Source organism: Xenopus laevis, chromosome 6L, assembly GCF_017654675.1.
Source record: "Xenopus laevis strain J_2021 chromosome 6L, Xenopus_laevis_v10.1, whole genome shotgun sequence".
Taxonomy (NCBI): domain Eukaryota; kingdom Metazoa; phylum Chordata; class Amphibia; order Anura; family Pipidae; genus Xenopus; species Xenopus laevis.
In genome coordinates this window covers 100,147,171-100,171,751 of record NC_054381.1, presented here as the reverse complement: position 1 = coordinate 100,171,751, position 24,581 = coordinate 100,147,171, and the positions used below count along the sequence as shown (strand labels likewise).

The 24,581-nt window shown below is 39.4% G+C and overlaps 1 pseudogene; it reads right to left on the bottom strand.

Moving 5' to 3' along the window:
• The window catches only part of LOC108718534, a 544,081-nt pseudogene that overhangs the window by 140,247 nt on the left and 379,253 nt on the right, over nt 1–24,581 (bottom strand).

Here is a 24,581-nt window from a genome sequence, read left to right as displayed (position 1 = left end):
TAGTAGGATCAGATTTCGTAGTATCCTACATGGCAAGATCAAATAAAATCTGAGCCACTACATCTGATGAAAATCTCCCATGCGTTTAGCCTTCGGTCACCAACTGCTCAACTCTTCTGTTCAGTTTCACTATATCCTCATCAGTTGTTATTTATGTTAAGCTCTCCTTCTGCTCTTGCCTGTTTGTGATTAACTCCGCAATTGTCCCTCAATTAAATATTTTTAAACCCTGTGCCTAAAATCATTTTAAGCCTATATGACTCAAGCATTCCTCAAATCCTATACCTATCCTCCTTGAACAAAAAACATTTCTTTTACAGTCAAATGCATTCATTACTGTTATGCAAGTGTTCAGTCCATTGCTCCAACTCCCCAAATTATAACCAATAAGCTACATAAAACTCTTGGAAAATAGTCTCAAATAATTGTCAACCCAACCCAACTTTTCAGCTAATGAGCAAATCAAAAAAAGGAGAAAAAGTCAATCCAGAAATACAATTGACCTTTCAGTGCCATTTCCTAGCTCACCTGCAAGTACTCAGAGGCACACACCATGTGTGCAATAAAACAGAGCAGGAGAATACTTTTTGGCAGCTGTAAAAAGCCTCCACATGGCAGATAAGTTATAATTTATTAAAAGGCTCTTAAACAAACATCAAAAGGGAGAGATCTTTGCAGTCACATTCAAATGCACATTGCCTAATGACTAATTTGTAAAGGAGTGTGTAAGTCTTAACAAGTGAAGCCAAAATCATTTGAAGATACTTTGATATAATGCCACAAAGGATATGAATATAGGAGGCAGCAGGAGCAGCAAATGGCCACATTCCATTAAAAGCACTAATAAAAGAATAATGGAATTTCCATATGCACAGGAATGAAACCCTGTACTACACAGAATCATATAGAGAAAAGACAGGTATCAAAATGTGCATGGTTCGTTCATACATTTAATAGGAAATTGAATTAAAAAGAACTGTATGCCATTGTTTGATAACAAACACTACTTGTACAATAAGAGGCCCATTCATTAAACTTTATTAAAAAGATTTCTGGTCAAAGGGGAAAAATGCTAATTTTTCATTGAAAAATGAATACTTCAATTTTTAGAGATTTATCATACCCCAAAGCTGCTAAAAAATCAAATCCCAAAATACTCCATCTCAACCCTATCAAGGTCATGTAGAAGTCAATGGCAGATGTCCCTGAAGTTGTTTTTTGACCTCGTGATCTGCACTGGATAATCCCAAAAAGTCTAGGTTTTTGTCCCACAATCTGAAATGGTTGCGTTTTTGCAGCGAAAATAAGATAAAGTTGAGTTTTCTCGACGTTATTGATAAATGAGCTCAATTTGTGGAAGGGAGTTTGGTCAACTTTGTTTTTACAAAAAAACTAAGATTAATTCAAACTGTTTGAAATAACTCCAACCCATTTGTTAGAGTTACCTTCTAACATTTCTAAAGTACCCCCTGACTTGAGATACTCATTCATTCCTAGTCAAATGGAAAAATGCTTGTGTATCATTAAGTCACTATAAGACAGCTCCAAGTGATGAATACTCATACTCATATTGGGTAACTTACTTGTTCAAAGCCACAATAGGATAAATAACTAGTGTTGCCTTGGTCTTATGCACTGTACCAACCCACTTGATTCTGTTAAACTCCACTGTCCAATATCCATATTATATAAAGCCAAACAATCAACCCCTTTGACAACAACTTTAAAAAAAATACAACTGGTGGACTTTTCTTACCTTGTGATCATACAGATTGTATGAATGAAAGAGTTGGGACAGCTCCTTGGTCCTCAGCTTTTTCTGTAAATGCAAAAAGACTGTATAGTTACAATGGATATTTAACATCAGAAGTGCACAGTACCACCTCGAATATCACCAGGTAATTGTGTCTGATTCCAAATAGTCAGGTTCCTGAATAGGCTCAGGCAGATGACCTAACAGCAACCATCCCTGGTCCTCTAATTGTCCCCTAGTGCTATAGCAGGAGTTGGACAAAGACCCAAGGATGTTTGCTGTTAGTACAGGTAAGGTACCTATTATCCAGAAGAAAGATTTCATGGTCCTCACAAGTAAACTATGACTACTGAAAATGGCTTTCCACTACAGGTATGGGACATGAAGCAATCAGTTTAAACAGTGCAGCGCAACAGTACTGTACATTATATTTTCATTACTTTAAAACACTTTCATTTTTTGGTGTTACTGCCACTTTAAGTCTACTTGTAAATCATATAAACATTAAATAAACCAAATAGGCTTGATTTGCCTCAGATAAAGATTAATTATATCTTAGCTGGGATAATAAACACATTTTTTTTTAAAATATGAATTATTTGAATAAAATGAAGTCTATGGGAGACAGCCTTTCCTTAATGTGGCGCTTTCTGGATAACGCATCCCATACCTGTACCAAAAAAAAAGAATCCTTTTTAGCCTGTTTCAATGTTCTATTAACCATACATTTTGTAGAAGCCATAAACTTGCCTGTACAGACACTGTTTTTTTCAGATTGGAAATCATTAACATGCCAGAAGCTTGATATGATGTCAGATAAGGCAGTTTGGATGAGTTTCATGGAATCAGGCATGAAATCTAACCAGTGCTCTAAACTTTTCTCTCCCAGGGTAAATTGTAAATAAATGTTCATTTAGTGATGAAACAACCTGTAGCTATCCAATAATACAATAACGGTACATTTAGATGTGTGGTTTGCACTTTAGATAATACATAAATGAAAACTTTTCCCACCAATATTTAGGGTGGGACAGCTGGAAACCAACGGATTAGAGATAATGATATTTACGTGTATGGGAGGGGCAAGCAGAGGAAATAAAACCCACTTGCATTCTGACTGACCAATTGGAAATGCAAAAAGTCTGACTGACCAATTTGGTTATATGCCATTGTTCTGCTGCCAGGACCTAAACCAATTCAATCTATCATCAATGTGAGGCAGCCGCAGGCCCAAGGCTGAAGATGCAAGTGACCTTACCCAGGCCCTTGTGCATTCCTAATTGTGAACATTTCGTTCATTCTTGTAAGTATAGGATCCGTTATCGGGAAACCCGCTATCCATAAAGCTCCAAATTACGGAAAGGCTGTCTCCTATAGACTCCATTTTATCAAAATTTAAAAAATGATTTCCCTTTTCTTTGTAATAATAAATGAGTAGCTTATACTTGATCCAAACTAAGATATAATTAATCCTTATTAGAAGCAATGGCAACCTATTGGGTTTATTTAACGTTTACATGATTTTCTAGTAGACTTAAGGTATTATTCAGAACACCCCAAGTCCCGAGCATTCTGGACAACAGGTCCCATACCTGTATTACCATTCAAAATAATCATAATCCAGCAGTGGGTAAGCAAAGTTAATACACATACAGGTATGGGGCATGTTATCCAGAATGCTTGGGACTTTTTTTTCCGGTTAAGGGATCTTTCAATACTCTCCATACCTTAAGTATACAAAAAAATTATTTAAACATGCAATAAAGCCAACAGGGTTTTTGCATTCCAATAAGGATTAATTATATTTTAGTTGGGATCAAGTACAAGGTACTTTTTTATTACTACAGAGAAAAAAGAAATATGTTAAAATTTTGAATTATTTGATTAAAATGCAGTCTAGGCAGCGCCGGATTTCTTTTCCAACCACGCCTAAGCCGCGCGGTCCGACCAGGCGGCCGCGCGATCCTAGCGCCCACCTTCCCAGAGCGCCAGCGAAAAAACACCGGCGCAGCTGGTGTAGTTGAACGGGGATGCGAACGTCCTCATAATGCGGCTGGGCGGCATGCTGCCCCTATTTTTTGCCGCCCTAGGCCCGGGCCTATGCACATCCGGGCCTGAGTCTAGGGGAGATGGTCTGCCTGTAATTCTGAGCTCTCTGGCTATTGGGTTTCAGGATAAAGCATCCCATAACTGTATTAGTATATATGTGTTTGTCTTTGTAGACATAGATGCACACATGATAAAGATTAAAAACAACTGGAGTAAAATATTGTATGTTATATCTAGTTTCACCAACATCTCTGTTCCTGTATTTGTCATATGGCATATTCTTTGGCATCACTAGTGTGCTCATCCTACACCAATGAAGTCAATGGCCTTTTGCTGTCAAACAACATAACCTTTCTAGCACTAGGGCACAGTAGCAGAAAGGATGGGATTTTGACCCAACTTATAGTCAGTACAGTACTAAGCAAATTGATATTCACTAGAACAATTAGGCACAGGTAGGTGAAAAGAATGTTAGAAACACTGCAAAATGTCATCTGACAAAACAGAAACAAATGGGTGGGGTTCTTTATTATGTACGCTTATGGGACCTGTTATCCAGAATGCTTGGGACCTGGGGCTTTCTGGATAAGGGATGTTTCTGTAATTTGGATCTCAATACCATAAATCTACAAAAAAAATCATGAAAAAAACATGAAATAAACCCAATAGGATTGTTTTGCTTCCAATAAGGATTAATTATAGCTTAGTTTTGGTCATGAAGAAGGTACTGTTTTATTATGACAGAGAAAAGGGAAATCATTCTTAAAAATTTGAATTATTTGCTTATAATGGAGTCTATGGGAGATGGCCTCCCCGTAAATTGTTTAGTATAAAAATAAAAACTGGTTAAATCATTAGGCTGTGCAAAATAAAAATAAATATTTTCAATATAGCTAGTTAGCAAGAAATGTAATGTAAAATATAATGTAATGAGTGACTGGATGTCTAACATAATAGCCAGAACACTACTTCCTGCTTTTCAGCTCTCCACTGATTGGTTAACGGGCAGTAACCAATCAGTGAATTGAAGGGGAGGCATATGAGTCATACATTTTTGCATTTGAATCTGACCTGAATGCTGAGGATCAATTGCAAACTCACTGAACAGTTATGTCCCATGTGGGCCTCCTTAAAATCACCGACTAACTCAGAGTTAGAGAGCTGAAAAGCAGGAAGTTGAGTTCTGTTATGTTAGACATCCAGTCACTCGAGGCTTTATACATTGCATTTTTGGCTTACTAACTAATTAGAAACATTTTTTTATTTTGCACAGGCTGTTTACCCAGTTTTTATTTTTACACTGAACTGTTCTTTTAAGGAAAATAATTGGGGATGGACTTAGACAAAATATAAAGAATATTATAGAGAAAAAGGATACAACTGCATAATGCACATGCATATATCTCTAAGACAACTTTTTAAACTGCAGCAGCAAATAAAAATGAGTGCATTTTGTCAGCAGCACACACACAATACAGTAGAAAAAGTAGCACGGCAACAAAAGACTAGTTTGAGCACTTCAGAGGCAGAGCTTGAAGTGACCTTGAGCAGCTCCGGAATCACAATGCAGTGGATTGCACTCCAACAATAGCGATGAGTGGAGCACCGTGCTGATAGAAATTCCTTTAATTTCTCTTCTGCATGTGACATTGTGGCTGCTACAGAAAAGAACCACAGCGGGCATCACTAATTTGGAAGCAGGATGCTGTCAAGTTTCAGACACTTTTCCTCTTTATTAGATCGGAGTAGGTAGGTTTTAGATTTAGAAATTGCAAGAGAGAGCACGAAGAAACAATGCCAGGCTGATAGCACTTGACCACAGTGTGAGATAATAGTGAACATCTAGTTAACCCCACTTCTACAGGGGTGGTCTTGGCAGACTGAATGGTAACAGCTTTAAAATTCACAAAATAGAAGGCAATTAGGGTCCACAAAAATCTATGTTTGACACAGTACAGAACAAAAGCCTAAAACCATTAGAGCCTGCAGACAGAAAGGCCCAAGCCACCATTTAATTTTCTTAGTCAAAAGAGACAGAAACTCCTTACAATAAACCCTGGCCATATGTGAAATACTATGTTTGCATATGAAATATTATGTTTGCATAGATCTATATGTAAAAATTGCCTTAGCTAAGATATATGACATTCTGGGGCATTGCTCAGTTCCTAATATGGCTTTCAGAGGAAGTGTTGAGAACAAGGAATGTTTCCTTGTTATATTGTATCAATATCTAGATCCCTTTACATTTATATATTAAAATGTTTTGTTTGTCCTTTTCTGTTGTGTCACACAAGACCATTTTTAGGGCAATGGCACACTGGGAGATTAGTCGCCTGTGAAAAATCTTGGCTATCGCGGGTGATTGATCCCCACCATGAATAATGTGATTCTCCAGTGGGTGATTTTACCGCTATTGAGCTGGGGACCCATGGGTGCATTAAAGGCCCATTGCTCCACTAGTGTTGGGACATTTGCCGACACAACTTTAGATTTTAGATTTTATCAGTAATTTACAGCTGATCACCAAGATATTGACTTGCAGTGATTTTGGAACATGTGGAATATGCACAGGATTGGACTGGGCCAGCAAGACACCAGTAAAAAACCTGGTGAGCCCCAGCGGCCAAGAATGAATCCCTGTCGTTGCACACCTGATTACGCCAAAAGTAAAAATATGGTGCTGGCGGGCTGGTGGTGGGTGAGTGGGTATGGGCCCCAGTGGGGGCCCCTGGGATAACAGCCCCAGTGAACATTGCATACTAGTGATGTGCGTGCTGGCCCGATACCCACGGGACCTGCAGGTCTGGCGTGTTAGGTCCGAACTTGCACCCCGTCTGGGTTGTGGTGTGTCTGAGTTGAGCTCTTCTGCCTGCTCTCCCCGCCCCTTTTGTGACATAATCAAAGGGGAGGTGCGGGTCTATAAAAGGGACCCGGAAGTCGGGCTCAGGCGGGTGTTGGTGGAGGGAGGATCCGACCTTGAATATGCATTAGGGATCTATTATATACAGCTCTTTTTTGGGGCTTCGTTTTAGATTACAAATCCAAACACAGTGCACTTCTGCATCAAAGAAAACATTTTTACATGTTCAGGAATAAAAGAACTAATGACAATATAAAAGAACTAATGACAATATAAAAGAACTAATGACAATATAAATGTTCAGGAATAAAAGAACTAATGGCAATATAAATGGATACAATTCATTGTTGGTGTTACTGGGATTTTAAACAGACAAAAACAAATTTTCCACTGAAATGATCTCTGTGACATTTTGTGCCATGGTGTGCCATGTAATGTCAAACAAAGTCTGCTCCATCTGCTTCAGATCAAATCCTGCAAATGTAAAACATCTGTACTGTGTGTTGCAGTCTTACACATAACCTGCATAAATACGACCCATGTCCACATCCAGTCACATGGCGGCAGGGAGACATTAGCCATCATACAGGGTTAAGAATTACCATGGGCAAATGAATCAGATGCATGCTTTCATTATTTAGATTGTTGCTGTGGATTACAGAGTGAGACCAAACATTATACCTGATTGTGCCAGTCAAAGATGTACAACAGGTTTGCCTAAATTTATAGCTGCACACAACACTCTGGGCAATGAAGTGTTTTTTTTTATTTCTCTGTCTCCATAAAACTCTTTATATCTGAGGGCTTATATTATCCCCTCTTTTTTATTGGCTTATTTTGTCAACTTTTATTAAGCAGAACAAACCAACAGGCAGTATTGAGAACAACTACTTTGGACTCATGAGGGGGCATCTGCCTGGGGCAAAATAACAAGAGTGCATCCTGCACCTGGGTATGAATGACACACAAGTTAATGGATGGGTCAGGGGCATAACTATGTGGTTCCCCCTTTCCACCCCTTATGAATACAGTGCTGCCAAATGCAGCCAACTAATTATTCATAGAGGGGCGACCAAGGGTCTCTGCTTGGAAATAGACAGCAGAGAAATTAATTTCTCTATATAAGGAAATGATAGAAATCTTGTATCCACAGAACTCCACTACAAAAACAAGAACCGCAAGAAGGCCCCTTTCCATCATCACTCTAAGGCTAATGCCCACATGTGTAGAAACAGCAGATGAAACTGAGAACTTTACCATATTCTTCTTGCAAATACAGGTATGGGACCATGCAATGTGATACAGAAAACTCGGGACCTGGAGTTTTCAAGATAAGGAATTGTAAGTTGGATCTCCATACCTTAAGGCTGCTAAAAAAATGTTGAAAACATTAAACCTAACAGGATTGTTTGCCTCTAACAAGGATTAATTATCTATTAATTGGCATCAGTTTCTGTTTTATTATTACAGAGAAAAAGGAAATAATTTAAAAAAAAAAATCTGAATTATATGATTAAAATTGAGTCTATGGGAGACTGCCTTCCTGTATTTCAGAGCTTTATAGATAATGGGTTTCTGGATAACATAAAGGACATGTAAACCCTCCCCACAAAAATGTAATCAGTGAACAGCCTCTTTGGAATCTTTAGATAACTGCCACTCTGGTTGTTAAAAGGTTAACAGTAAGACCGCAGCATCCCCTTAATCACTTTTCCTCCTCTAACCCACTCTGCCCCCTCCCTCAGAAATTTACTTTGGCTGTTGGCTCATGAGCATGCTCAGTTCTTCTCAGCTCAGATTACTAAACACACCCTCCAGTCTAACAGCCAATGAAGAGATAGCATTGTTGGATCCCATAGAAACTCTAATCTAGCTGTCTGCAGGCCCGGATTTGTGGAAAGACCACCAAGACCCAGGCCTAGGGTGGCAGAATTTTAGGGGGCAGCATGCTATCCAACCACACCACATTGGTTCAGAAACACTAGGGATGTGCAGGAGACACAATAGTTTTTTAAATTTCCAGTGCAACCAATCCCCATTTTCCTAAATAAAAGGGAGGGGATGGGGGGCAATGATTGTCAGCGGCCTAGGGGTCTAAATCCAGCCCTGGCTGTCTGATCCTATTTTTTTCTCCAAACCACTTCTCCTTAGCTCAGCTTAACTATTATAGTGCTCAACCCCATTAGAACTTTTTATCAAAGTATGTTGTGCCTGTGTAAACATTCTGCATTGCATGAACTTTACAGCATACATGTCCTGTTTGCAGATGTCAGTGTTACTGATAATGTGTCAGAGGGAAAATGTCCTCAAGGTGAAAGCTGCTATTTGTTTTAGGAAAATGTGATGGCGCTGGCAAATGGAGGGGGTATATGCAGTACAAATGATGTGGCTTGGGTGGGGAAGATGTGCCCAACTTTATATACATGGTAGGAAAATGTAGGCTTTATATGTCCTTTAAAATGGGATTCCCTACAATGAATTACCACTCCTCTGAGTGACCAGTGCCTGACACATGGGAACGGGGGATTCCATGTACATATTTATGTTTACACGGAAATCTGCACCATGATGTCACTCACAGAGACTTTCACAGCATATATATATATATATATATATATATATATATATATATATATATATATATATATATATATATATATATATATATATATTCAGCAAAATCTGTGATTTCTTATGCATGTTTCGATTATAGGTGTAAAACCATCATACACAATATTTTTTTGGAGCAGACCCAATATTTCTGATGACCCTTTGGGCCCTTAACACTCTTTGCTAGTAAAAACTGAGCTGAGGGTCAGACAGCCATTTCAGAGGGTAGGGTGCAGCCTGAGCCACTTGACTCATATCTATATATAATGAACATCGGGCTGTTATAACAACCTCTACTCTGAATGTACCACAGCACAACATTGCTCCATGTATTGTATCAAAGCCAGAAGAGGGGTTAAATATACACTGCATGCTGATATGCTTTGTGTTGTTTATATATGAAATCCCAGAAATTAAAGGTGTAAGATCAAATAAAATCTGTTTCTGTAGAGTTTAATAGGCAGCAGAAGGAAAGCCAAATCAGTATCCCTCTATAACAAGGCAAGGCAGGAAAGGTAGGAGACTAAACTTTCACAATACTGGACAGTACAAGTAGTCAATCTTTTTATTCTGTTTGAATATCATATAAAAAACATCTGTTTAATTACTTTTATCCCCCACAAAACAACCAATCCTACAAAGGAGGAAGAACACAGGAGAGATTTATATTAAAGTCATTCTCGGTCAGTCTTTACATCCCTGCTTTCCGGACAATCAGCCCAAATGTCTCCAGCTCGGTGTGTGTCATTATGAGGCAATGCGCATTCATTTGTCAGCAATTTCCCTGATGACTGACAGGTGCACACGATAAAGCAGCAGCCGCCTCCAGATCTATAATATAGGGAAGAGGCGAGAGAACCTAATGCCACAGGCTAACCATGGCAATCTGCAAAATTGAGAAAATGACACTGTAGCTTTTTAAAATCATCCCTGACAATTGACATTCTCTTCAGACATTAAATGTTAGCTTTCAAGACGTATGTCAGAATGTAATGTAGGGGGGGGAGAAAAAACACATTTCTACTTCCTTCTTGTCCCACTCATCCTAACAACAAGCATATCCAATTACTAAGGAAAAAATATATACCTGCCGCACTGGGAGATGGGCAAACTAAATGGTGATAGTGGAAATGAACACACACTAAATAGTATGGGGAGGGAAGTATAATTCAGAATAAAAATCCTGCAAAGAGATGGGAAACAAAGAGCCACAAACATCACATGGGGCCAAAGCTGGTCTCTGCATTACCCTTGTCTGTATGGTTCCAGGTCATCCACCCACCAATATCCTTTAACCCTCTGAACGTATACTTATCCCTATTATACTGCAATTTCCATATACTTCTAATAGGAACAACTGAATTATTTAATTACGGGGCTCATTAGGCCCTGGTGCTGTCACATTCCCCTGTAGTCATGGATGAGTTTGCTCAAGGGCTTTTTTCCTTTTGATATGACTCATTTGCTTGTAAATGAGTCACAAATGCTGTTAAATTAACGGTGTTATTTCAAAATATATATATATATATATATATATATATATATATATATATATATATGTAAACACACACATATATACACTTTGAGAAAGGCGAAACGTTAGTCCTTATTTTTAAGTCCTGAGAGTACGGATAATTTTCTATGTGTGTGTGTATATATAGATGTAACAAATCACGTAACAATAAAAAAAAGGATCATCTGAAATTACTTGGCCTTTAAAAATAACTAGAATGGTTCACAAAAACCAACAATGGCACAAAAATTCATACATCTTTTTGGCCACGATTGCACATCATTGTTTCACATAATGTTCAGTCTTTGGAAAGAATGAAGGTTGTTGTTTTTTTTTTTCTTCCCCTTACAGTTATTAAAAGTAACTGGAGAAAGTCATTGGAACCTTCTGGTATTAAAAGTTATTCATCTTTAATGAAGGCAGAACAAACAGGTTGACATTTCCGCTCATCAAAGGGGCCTCATTTTAGATCAAATGAAACAAGAGATCCAACTTAAAAGAATTAGGAAGCAAAGTATAAAATTAGGCAGGATGTAAAGAAAGGACATGGACAAAAGGGAGGAATGATGTTATGATTGGTTATGATTTTCTTAAAGTGGATTTAAATATTCACCGTGTAATGACATGGCAAAGAAGTAACATTTCCCTGAAATATTTGAAGCTTAACAGCAACTGGCACAAAAATTGTAAAAGACCATTCCTTGTAATAAAAAGCACTACTAAACCAATAGATATTTGCTTCTAAACAGGTGACCTGTAAATACTACCCTTGTGAATGGTTGCTATAGGTTATTAGACTAAATGTTGATCCTTTACATGTCCCCTTTTACATATTTAAGTTCATGCAAGTAAAGCTGTATTTACCATATAGTAGGTATACGTTGGGCTCCTGCCTGGGACAGCAGCTTTAGAGGGGTACCTGAACATCCCCAACTGATGCCTGTGCAGTACTTAGGAGGCAGGCTCAGGTTCATTACCTAGAGAGGCATCAGAAATGAATATACTGTATATAATACACAAAAGCTATGAATATCTTGTAAATTATATCCTTATAAAGGTGAGTTCTGATGTCATCAGTTATAAACGGTGAGTTCTGATGTCATTTCTGTCACATGAAATTTGTGTATTATAATAAATAAAGTACCCCCAGTTGCAAAATATGAGAATATTAGAAGTTACCTCGGAGTTCCAGGCCTTCGGCCTCGTGTTTTTATATGGTCATGAAACTCCTCGGTAACTTATAATATCCTTATAATTTACAAGAGGGGGTACTTTATTCACTATATATTGAATATACTGTAGCCCCTTCTAGCCAGTAATTGCCAACAGCAGATGGATAATTATCAACAATTTTGAAGGTTAATAACTGATCATCTCTGATTATTTTCTCCCCTCCATATAGTTCTTTAGACATACCTCCCAACATTTTGGAAATAGAGAGACAAAAAGATTTGCTGCGTGGAGTGTGACTACATTTTGACCATGACCATTTTTTGGCCACACCCCTAATTACATGTAAATTTTACAAATTTGGCAGGTTATGAAAGTTTGAGCACATTTCTGTGGTTTTTATGTGTTATTACCGTTTTGCAAATGAAGGTGAATTGCCCTTTGAGCTGTGAGTAAGTTCTCAGAAGAGACCGTTTATCTTAAAGGAGAATTCAACCCCCACCGTGATAAGTCCCCACTGAGCCCCCCTCCGCTGGCTGCCTTCCCTGCCTCCCTGTCCCTGTCTTACCCGAATTATGTCCAATCTAGAAATAGTGACCACACATGCAGAGTGAGTGCAGCGGAGCTCACGGTCACCATCTTCTCTTCAGTAATCTTTGCGTTTTCTTCCTCCCCTTCTGCAATTTCCGTCTCTTTCGGCATGTGCAGTTGTCGCGAGCTGGAAGATTGCTCCATCTGCGCATGCGCCAATACGCTGCTCACTTCACGAAAATTACCGAAGAGAAGAAGATGGCGCCCGCGAGGCTCTGCTGCACTCACTCTGCATGTGCAGTCTCTATTTCTAGAAGGGACAACATTCAGGGGTAAGACTGTGCAGGGGGGAGGCAGGGAGGGGGGCCAGCGGAGGGGGGCCAGTGGGGCCTTATCACAGTGAGAGGTTGAATTCTCCTTTAAACTGTTACACAAGTATCTACAAGTAGCTATTCTGGGCTCTCTGCCAAAAAATAATTAAGTTATAAACTGTGTATATTTTTCTAGCTGTTCAATGCAAGAAATCAAAGAGAAAGTCTGGAGATTTCAGTAACAAACCCGGGAATGCGGGTTGAGCTGTCAAAATCTGGACTGTCCCATTAAAAAACGGGACAGTTGGGAGGTATGCTTAAGCCATAATTTACTTTGGAGCAGCTCCATGTATAAGAAAATAAATCTACCAGTTAAAAATGACCTTTAAGTAGTTGGACAATTTGTGAAGCTTCTTCTAGTCACAATGACTTCTGCACAGATAAGCACATGCAAACTTGGGGCCAGGGCACACCTCATGAGTTTCACAATCTAGCTATGGCTTAAGAAGAGTATCAGTATGCAAGAGAAATGCTTTAGTATGGACCACAAATTTGCATACCAATTGTATGCAGTAAAGCACTGTGTTTGCCAGTGGCTTCAGGGAAAAGTCTGCCTGATCAAGCCCTAAGTGTGTCAGCCAGAAGCTCCAGTAGGGGAACACTTTGTGAGGTGTTAGGAGTCCTCTTAGTTCACCGATAGCCTGGGTTGGTGCCCTGTAAGAAAAAAGTTTCTTACTTTAATGGCCCCAGGCCGATGCATATGCACAATAGAGTTATTTTACTGAACATGTACAGCCAGGATTAAGAAGGAAGAACAAGATCACCTGTGTTCACAGAAGTATCCCGGGCCAGTGCAGTTTTCTGCTAACAGAAGCGGCGGCCTGGGTGATTTACACTTTCTTTCTCCTTTAAACTAGGTGCATTTATTTTCTTATGTAACCAATGAGAAATATATGTGCTATAAAGAACCAGACACATGGGGCATAATAACCACAATTCAAGATTGAGTTTTTCCAGAATTCATGAAAAAATGGTGAGTTAAACTTCAAACATGGATATAATCTAGAATGTTTTTGAAAACTTGAATAGTTATTATTAAAGGGAAAAAAAGAAGAATTTGGCAAGTAAAGATTTCAAGCAACTTTATTTTTTATTTTTCATTTTTTTTAAATAGTCAAGATTGTTATTGCTACGATTCTGTCAAAATTCTTCCTGAAACACAGCAGCAAGTGTGTGTGTGTGTTTTTTACACCATCATGTGGTTTTTCACTCAAACTCAATACAATTCATAAATCTACTTCATAGTATCCAGTTGTCACTATTTAGACAGGGACTTTCCCAATTTATGGACCATACCAGGGAGGGGCATACCCTAAAGTGACTAAATTAAGGACGAACCAGGGGCGTTTCTGGGCGTAATCCATTGTTGCCTGTGGCATGTGGGTGTGAAATGCATATCAGCAAATACAATATGATCACATCAGGGCTTGTAAGAATACATTAGTGCGTGGCCTTTTAATAACCTCCCCTATTATTCCATAATACTGGCTTATTAGCTGATTCCTGAGGGCAGACTCCAGTAACATTGTGCCAAAACTATACAGCAGTTAATACAGTATTTGACACACAATTTCCATATAATAATAATTTAAGACTGTTAAAGGGTATTTCTTATTAACCCAGAAGTGAGTGCATTCTATTTATCCTAGAGGGGGAAATACATATTATGTAGGATGTCATTTTGCAGACAAATATGCCCCCACTTTAATCCCCAATGCAAAGAATCACAAATCCAGTGACAGCTGAAGGGTCAAGGCCAAATTCTATGTTTCGGCAGATAAGGGGAGCAGAGTGAAACAGATTAAACGTAACAATACAAAGCTGAGGGGGAAATTCACATTTGAAGAATCTGATGTGAAATGAAGCTCCTGCAGCAAAATGTTCTAATCTGTAAGGATGGCGTTAGAGTTGTTTATGGCTGCTATCGTTTTTGTGCTTACAGTGAAAAAAAAATCATTTTCATAACTTTGCAAAAATTTACAAAAACCTTTAATTACAAATGCATAGTATGTTATTGATTCCAGAGAGATCTCGGGAATATTCCAATGCAATTCTAATCCCCAAGAGATGTTCCAGCTCCCAGAACCTCATTGTAATGTATATTCAGCCCCACGGCAGATACATAGCGCAAATGCAGAGGACATTTCATGGTAACTGCTCTCTATGTGCACAATAAAACATAAAGCTTCTGATAACATGAGACACCATGCAATAGATTTACACGGTTATGGTACACATCCGACATGATGGGTGTGCAATTACTTTGACCTGGACCTGGCACTGGAGAAAAGATCTTGAAATTTAATCAGAACCAATGCAATGACCTTGAGGTATTTTTTCCTCCGTTGAAATATGGGATTTTGAGATTGTTTTCTGTCGTCGGGCGAACGTCTTGATAAGCTACACTTCTGCTGCTGTGTTTATGCACAAGTGCTGAGCAGACAAGGTGTGCAGGAGCTTTCAAACTGTGAGCATTTGTAGCAATGTGCAGACATTTGGCCTCTGCGCTGAGCCACAGACATCTCCCCCCGAAGAGCCGTGTGTTTCAAACTCTGTCATCCTTAGAGAATCTAATAGAACTAAAGTCACACAGGAGCAGCTTCATACAACTGCTTTATCCCCGCGACCCCTTGACACATTCTCATACGTTCAAAAATACCCTTGTTTCCAAAGGACAAGCAGTGTCATTTTCCCACTGTGAATATGTAACTCAGAGCATGGGATACGACTCTGCCATAGCAAGGAGACACACACATATTCCAGTTGGGCTTCTTCTTTAGTTCAGTAATTGAATAAATTCCTGTAAATCTTCATGTAAATGAACCAAAGGTTAATGTGCAATTATTGACCTAAATATCAGACCAATGCCCTATTCAACTCCCTAAACAATCTATAACAAAGCTTAACAAATAATCTACAAACTTTAGAAGTAGGGGCACTCTATTATATTTGAATACACGCATTTATTCTATTGCCCATAGAGGGTATATTTAAAATGGTAACTGACATAGATGAAAACACTGATAAGCCTCACAAAAGGTTCAGTATTGTGACTTGGGACAAAAGTTGATGTGTTCCAAGGCTCTAAAAATAAATGATGACCCTGCCATAGAGAAAGGACAAAAGGTCGGGGCACTGGTCACAGTCCTATAGAGTCACACAGTGGACTGTTTCATCAGGCTGAAGTGAGGGGGAAAGCTGAGTACCCACAGGAAACCCACACATAGAACATATTCCTAATTACTGAGGCCATATTTGCCTTATGAAGTATTATTATAGATCTCAGTGGATTTGTAAACCTGATTTTAAAGTAAAATTCCTCGTTTCACATGCTATGTCCCCGTAGAGCGTCCCCGTCCCAAAAATCCACCCCCCTGATATAACAGGACATAGAGAAAAAACTAGATATATCTGCTAAGCCTTCTCTCCTGCCCACTGTGATGTAGTGCTCTCTCCTGATTTATCTTAGGTAAGGCATTAAGGGCAGAGACACACGGTCAGATTCGGGGAGATTAATCGCCCGGTGACAAATCTTCTCTTCCTGGGGCAACAAATCCCCGAACTGCCTTCCCCTGCCTACATTCTAGCCCGCCTGCTAGAATGCGAATTGCCGGCGGGATGGCACTCGGATTGCTTTGTTTTCCGAAGTCAGCCGAAATTGCCTCACAAGGAAGTTCGAGGAGATTAGTCGCCCAGAAGAAGAGGAGATTTGTCACCAGGCGACTAATCTCCCCGAATCTGACCGTATGTCTCTGCCCTATCTGCACTACAGCTCAGCGCACTGGTAGTCGTCGAATTAACGGACAGTAATGCATGGCTCTTGCTGCCAGCTGGCTTCTTCAGTTTTAATCTTCTAGGCGGGAAAGAATAGAACATTGGTGCGCTGACTGTAGTGCAGATCTGCTATCTGTGTCACAATCTTTATCAGTGTAGAAAAAGCAGCAGAACAAAGCAGGGAGCAGTAAGGTGGGAAGGGGATTGGCATGTATATTTGAGCAGCATCGTTTCACTCCACCTTTAGCCTGCAGCTGCTCTTGTGCATTTTTGTGCTTTGTAAAGCTTGTGAGCAGGACCTCAACCCCCCTCCCCCCCCCCCAATCTGCAACTTTCAGTACATTTTTTTTTATAACATAGTACCCAGCAATAAGCCTGCAGTTTTAAAGGCTTGAGCTGCAGCACAATGCAGGGATGATTCTGTGTCATATATGCGAGTCTCAATGCCACAGATATCCAGAAAAGTAAAAATGATCTATAATAATGCTACAATTTTGGTATGTTAAATATTAATTTGTCACAGCATTGATACTATGTGTTTCTGTGACGTTGGGTGGTTGTGACCAAGGGGGAGTGGTCAAAAGTGGGTGTAGTAAATAAAACATTTTGTGCAGTGCGCAAAGAGCGCCACATCTGTCCTCCTGTCCCTGGATTTCACTATAAAAATAGGGTCACCTTATATACAGTTCAAGAAATTCACTGGCACTCACGGCTGGTTCCAGCAGGGATATACCCAGTTGGCACCAATTGCAAATAAACACGCTAGGGTATATCCCTAGCGTGAACCAGCCGTGAGTGCCAGTGAATTTCTTAAACTATCTGGGAGGGTGCCGACCCCTCCATCACCGTGCACCAGGCGTTATCTTTAGAACGCCTGGGTGCGCGAGCGGACCATACTTTTTACCTTATATAGAGAACACATAGGGGCTCATATAGAAGAGGATGGTTTAAAGCTGTTCGGCATAATTTTAAATAACTACTAGTTTTCCTTAAATGAGTATTTCACCTACAATTAACTTGTATGGTTTAGGTAAAAGTGAATTTAAAACTTTTATAGGAAAAGAAAATTTGTTTTTGTTCTGCTGCTCTCAGGTTGGAATTCAGGTTGTTATTACAGCAATTCAATAGTCCATGAAGTACTGAGAGAAAGCCAAGAGGCAGTACTAGCTGCTAACACATGTGTTTATTTACACAAAATGTTTCAGGCTCAGGGCCCTTAATTAATCAAGTGTATTGCCCTGATCCCCAAAACATAATGTGTAAATAAACACATTTGTTAGCAGCTAGTACTGCCTCATGGCTTTCTCTCAGTACTTCATGGACAACTGGTTGCATGTTTACACCTGTGGTGGTGGTATATACCGAGATTGAGAGCCTATATATTTCTCCAGACGCACAGTCAGCTCTATTGATATTACTCTAGCAGCCATTCACAATCACAGTTAAATAATAATAGAAAAGGGCTAAAAGAGAAATATATGTAATAAAACACAAAAAGCGTAACCCTCATCGAACATGTTCTCGGTTGCCAGGGCCAATTACTCTGATACCAGATATTTCGGGGGCCAAGATTGAATGAGGTGACCTAAGTTGCTCAAAATAGTTCCATCAATTTTAAGATGAACTTCCCCAAACAGCTTAATTTCAAAAAAGCTTCTTATATTGGAAGCTGCAATCTCAGTATCCCATGAGCCCAGGAACTGGTCTCACATTCACATATCAACACACCACAATATCAAATATGCACATAATCCATGCCCACAGAGGCAGAACACAGCCCTTACAACTGCTGGCTCTGCTAAAATGTATTGTTTTTATATGAAGAAAAAGAATTTGCCCTTAAATACACAATCATGTTTCTTAATAGTCCTTAGATGTAGACATATCAAGTGCTGAAAAAAAGCAATGCTAATTTTATGCATAAAAAAGCAATGTTTCAGCCCTAAACCCTTGTTTGATCCATTATTATGCAGTTCAGCAAATAAATATGTTACCATTAGCTTCTGCCTGCTTGTGTACTATTATGCGTGGGCTAGGGTTAGTTTCAGGTTACACCTCTGTACATGCTATCAAACTTAGGGTCTTGATCATGCAGCTGTAATGCCTGTTGTCTGGCCACTTTATGTTGACCACACTACCAATTCTTTAAAGGGATACGGTCAACGCATCAGTTAATAGAGCTGCTCCAGCAGGATTCTGCACTGAAATTCATTTCTCTAAAGAGCAAACTGATTTTTTTATATTTAATTTTGAAATCTGACATGGGGCTAGACATATTGTCAGTTTCCCAGTAGTCCTCAGTCATGCGACTTGTGCTCAGATAAACTTTAGCCACTCTTTACTGCTGTACTGCAAGTTGAAGTGATATCACCCCTCCCCTTCCCCCCAACAGCCTAACAACAGAACAATGGGAAGGTAACCAGATAGCAGCTCTCTAACACAAGATAACAGCTGCCTGGTAAATCTAAGAACAGCACTCAATAGTAAAATCCAGGTCCCACTGAGACACATTTAGTTACATTGAGTAGGAGAAACAACAGGCTGCCAAAAAGCAGTTCTGGCTCTTTCTGAAAGCACATGACCAGGCAAAATTACCTGAGACTGCTGCCTATACACCCAATAAAAAAAAAGTACACTTGTTGGTTCGGGAATTACTACTGCAAGGCAGAATCAATGTATCGATTTATGAATACAATCACTTCTGGACTTTGCTTAGACAATGATCAAGGACATTGTAAAAATGATTTTGCTTCCATAAATATGACACCTCAATATAATATCTGTGTCCTTTCTACAATCAGTAAAAACATTTAGCTGAGCCTGTAACGAGAACTAAATCTAACTGAACCTCTTATTTACAACTCCCTATCACTGCATACAAGTTCTACTACTGTATCAAAGAAACTACTGGAGTGCACAGAAATATATATATATATATATATATATATATATATATATATATATATATATATATATATATATATATATATATATATATATATATAAACTATATGCGTGTAATCAAAGAGGAGATACGTAGCTGCAAGCATTTGAAGAAACATCACCTAAAACTTTAATTTAAGCATTTTCTTCTTGCATACATGGGTTGTGAATTCAGCTACTGCTAAAAACACACATTTTCAAAGAGGCTCAATATCCAGTTGGATTCCCATGTGGAACACTGTTCTAGCTTTGAACTCTGACATGCTATTAGAACCCAAGCCCTGTGCAAGTCAAAGAGAAACTACAGCTTTGTCCGCTGCTCTGAACTTTACTGAGGCAAGAAGAGGCTAGGAGTTCAAAAGACACCGCTCCAAGCCAGAGCCAATATCAATACTTGCCCCTCCCTATGGTCCTGACTTTGCAAGGTCCAGCTGTGAATGTGGAATTTAGCTCATTGCACAAAGTCAGCCCGGAGGAGAGTGATCAGTAAGGCTATTGTGCGTTGAACACAGACAGGAGCTGCAGTATGCACCAGAAGCAGATGGGAGGGAAAGCAGCTTTAAAACATATCTTAATAAATCATCCCAGTGACAATATACAAAGCCTTTCCTTTCCAACATCTGGTTAGCTTTGGGACAGCAGGACAGACCTTAGCAAAGGTACTATTTAACCAGTTAAGAATGCTAGAACTACAACAGTGGTCCAATCAGGGCCACCATCAGGGGGGACAGGGGGGACAAGTGTCCCAGGCCCGGGCATGAAGGGGGGCCCGGCAGTGCTGCAGTTTTGAAAGAGCCGGGCCCCCCTTAGGAGCGCCCGAGCAGTGCGGCCATTTTGCACGTCCAGAATGCGGAATCGCCGACAAGCCGAACAGCCAAAGGACCCGAAGATTAAGTCCTGAAGTAGCGAAAAGACCTGAAGTCCTGAAGCGGCAAAAAGACCGAAGTCACAAAAGGAGGTGAAGTTGAAGTCCTGAAGCCTTGAGTTCAATTCTACTGCACACCAGCTTGTGTTTTTTTTCTTTTAATCCCCTGGCCACCAATGTATTATTTGTATATTCTAAAGGCCCCTTCCACCAATGTTTTTTTTAAAAAAAAAATTTTGGGGCCCCAATTTTTTTGTAACTTGTAATGGGGGCCCTGGCACCGCCCCAATTTGTTTTAACTTGTAAGGTGGCCCCTGCCACCAATGTTTTTTTTAAAAAATGTTTTCTATATGTGATGGTTTGCCTTTGGGGCTAGCCAGTAAATGACTTACTGCTTCTTTCCAGATAAACTTTAACAGCAAATTCAGCCAGTTTCCTTCGGGATATTACAACCAATAATAAGGATAAGCAGATTGGGTTCACTACCTACAGTAGTTCAGATTCAGCACTTACCATCTAAATGCATCCAAGGGATATTAGATTAGCTCCACATTAAGGTGCAGATAAATGCTGAGAAATAGTTGAATAACATGTACAGCTTCAACTCCCTCCAGAGAAGTACACCAATCTTTGTCCATCGAGTCACTAGGAATACTTTATAAACAAGTCTAGATTTGGGAAAAGCTACACGCATAAACTACATGCATTATTTATCCTTGCACAAGGAAGTGTTATCAAATCTCTTTTCTGCCACACACAAAGCAGTAGTTCTGGCATGATTTATGGATACATTTCTAGCTATTTCTATAACGCTCATGGCACAAGGTCTGTTTTGACCAGCACCTTCTAGAGAGAACCATTATGGTTAGGGTGGTTACCTGGCTTAGCTGATAAATAACCAGCTAGGGCTAGCACGTTATTACAAACTTACCCTCCCTTCCCATTGTTTGTTCTGGAATCAGTTATCTGAGCGATCTCTATTTATCTGCTAGGAAAGGAAGCCTCCCTATAAGATATATTGGATCTAGCTGTCAATGACTATAGGACACCCAACTGCTGCATGAAGACAGAATGAAGAGAATGAGATGCTGAGACAGGGATAGTGAAGATAAACTTGATTATTTCAGAAACTGTAAAGCATTTTTACTTGATTGAGAAGCTTATATTCAATTTTTAATTTCAAAACAGTTCCCCTTTAAGTTGTATATTAACAGTTGGAGGGTGTATTCTAAATGCCCTTGCTTTAATATTATATACAAAACAGATATCTGAACAAATAACTGGAGCCGCTTGTTTTGTTCTTTTTGTTGTAGAAAGATGTCAGGCAAAGTTAAATCTGGCAAGCTATGCAGTGCACTGAAAAATGAGTTTTGTTTTATGCTGAATTGTATTTTAGTACCTTCCTGACAAATGTATTCTTTCATTTAATGGGGGGGAAAAGGGAAGGTGTTCTTGGTGTTGGATTTTGAAATATGGAGCAGACAATAAATGCCCTTAGGGAATATGGCTGGTGTGTTTTGCCAGCCAGACCTGCTATCTTATACAGCCCAGACAGGACAAGGTGGGTTAATATCATACATGCCAATTAAAGTGGACTGCGCTCACTGCTATTTACATATTAAAACAATGTCTGAATTCAAAGTTGGTTTATTACATTTTTCATGTACTCATTGCTTCTAGCATTTTCCTTTCTTCTCCCAAATAGTAAAAGACTTATCTGTAAAAAGACAACTCACTAGCACGTGCACTGGTATACCCTTAGAGGCACATAATTCTTCTACGGTGGATGAAAAATGCTGTTGTCTGTACATTCATGATACTGCAAGAAGGGCTATTAGTTGCTAACTGGAGGGGAAGTGCATATAAAATGCAGAGTATTAGCATGAACTAGACCTGCTTCAAATAAATGTTCATGGTGCACTGTACTCTGAATGACAGATAAAAGAGAAAGATGGGTTTATTGAAGAGAATGAAAAAAAAGGAACTTATATTAATTAAAGTTTACCATTAGCTATAGAAGACAGAGACTGTGCAGACTTTGAAGGTTCTAATGCCCAAAACCAGTTAATTACACAGACCAAAGTGAAAAATATAAGATATAACTGGATGGAACATCACTACAACTATTTTCTTTACACTTCCCTAGTATATGAAATAAAATCATCAGTAGTAGGATATGATTTGGTTCATTCCTTTTGCAATATAATCACAATCTTACTCATGAGAAGTGAACCCCGGGATGCATTAGAGAACAACTTGCTCCTTTCATTGGCCACTGGACAAATCATCACATCCTATATCAAGGACAAAGCCTTTGAAGTTAACGTGAAGGACAAAGGAACAGTGCGTTATTGAACATAATATTCATCCTAATACTAATGTAACCACTAAAAGAAAAAGCAGCATAGCACAGAGCAGTACTCTACGCTAGCAGGTTCTAGTGGAGAATCAAACATTAATCACATCAAATAGATTTATCTGAATTATTTAAATTCGAATCGCCTTTAATATATTAAAGTTTTTGCCTTCTACAGAGGATGGACTTCAGAGACAAGGCTTCCTTCCCTGATATTATTCTGCATTTGTTCAGGACCTTGTCCCACAGAAGTGTTCTGGTTCTTTTAAACCCCTTTTTTATTTTGCTAATATATGGGCACTCTGAATAGTCTCTTATGTATCTTTTATTTATATTGCACCTACGTGTTTCACAGTGCTTTCCAGAAATTATTCAACACTCACACCAGTCCCTATGGTCAGTTTTATCAGGAGCCAATTGACCTGCCTGTATGTTGCAGGATTGTGGGAGGATTCCCAGCCAAGCAAGATAATGGACACAAATCTATGCTGTTCTATGTGCTATTTGATTGATTAGAGTTTAAACCAGTGATCCCCAACCAGTAGCTCGTGAGCAACATGTTGCTCCCCAACACCTTGGATGTTGCTCCCAGTGGCTTCCAAGCAGGTGCTTAATTTTTAATTCCAGGCTTGGAGGCAAGTTTTTGCATAAAAGCCAGGTGTACTGCCAACCAGAGTCTCCTGTAGGCTGCCAGTCCACATAGGGGCCACCAATAGCCAATCACAGCCCTTATTTGGCACCACCCAGGAACATTTTTCATGCTTGTGTTGCTCCCCAACTCTTTTTACATCTGAATGTTGCTCACGGGTGAAGAAGGTTGGGAACCCCTGGTTTAAACCAACAGGACCATCTCCAACACAATATGCTTAGTAAGTCATTGCAGGCAATGTTCTGCCAGAGGAACCTGCATTATAAACTTTACTGGCTGCTGAACAATGCAATGCACACCAAATATTAGTGAACAGGTATGGAATCTGTTATCCGGAAACTCATTTTCCAGAAAGCTCTAAATTAGGGCCTAGCCGTCTCCTATAGACTTCATTTTAATCAAATAATTAACATGTTTTTTTAAATAAATTAGTTTTTCTCTATAATAATAAAGATCGCTCAATCGAATGATTAAATCGTTCAATCGAATGATTAAATCGTTCGAATCAAGCGATTCGAACGATTTTCAGCGATCGATCGAAGGATTTTTATTCAATGCCAAAAACGTAGAAAATGCTTGTAGAAGGTTCCCATAGGCTTATAATGCAATTCGGTAGATTTAACTTGGCGAAGTATTGAATTTGAAGGATTTTTAAAGAGACAGTACTTCGACTATCGAATGGTCAAATAGTCGAACGATTTTTTATTCGAATCGAAGTCGAAGTCCAATTCGATGGTCGAAGTAGCCTAGCATTCTGGATAACAGGTCCAATACCTGTACCCAGGGCCACCATCAGAAATCACAGGGCCCCATACGACAAAATTTCCTGGGCCCCCTGGGCTCCTCTGTCCCACCTGCAAGCCCCACTCACAGGTCCACCCCCCACCCCACAGTAAAAGAAAAACAAAAAAACATTGGTGGCTAGGGTCCCCCACATGTTAATAAAAAAAAATTGTTGGTCACGGCCCCCTTAAAATATTGGTGGCCAGGGCCCCCATAAAAAAAACATTTGTGGTCAATGCCCCCCAATAAAAAATATTGGCGGCTAGGACCCCACACTGTAGAAAAAAAAATGGGCCTACACCCATAGGTAATTCTGATGTATGTTACTAACAAAGTAATACAGTAACTCCA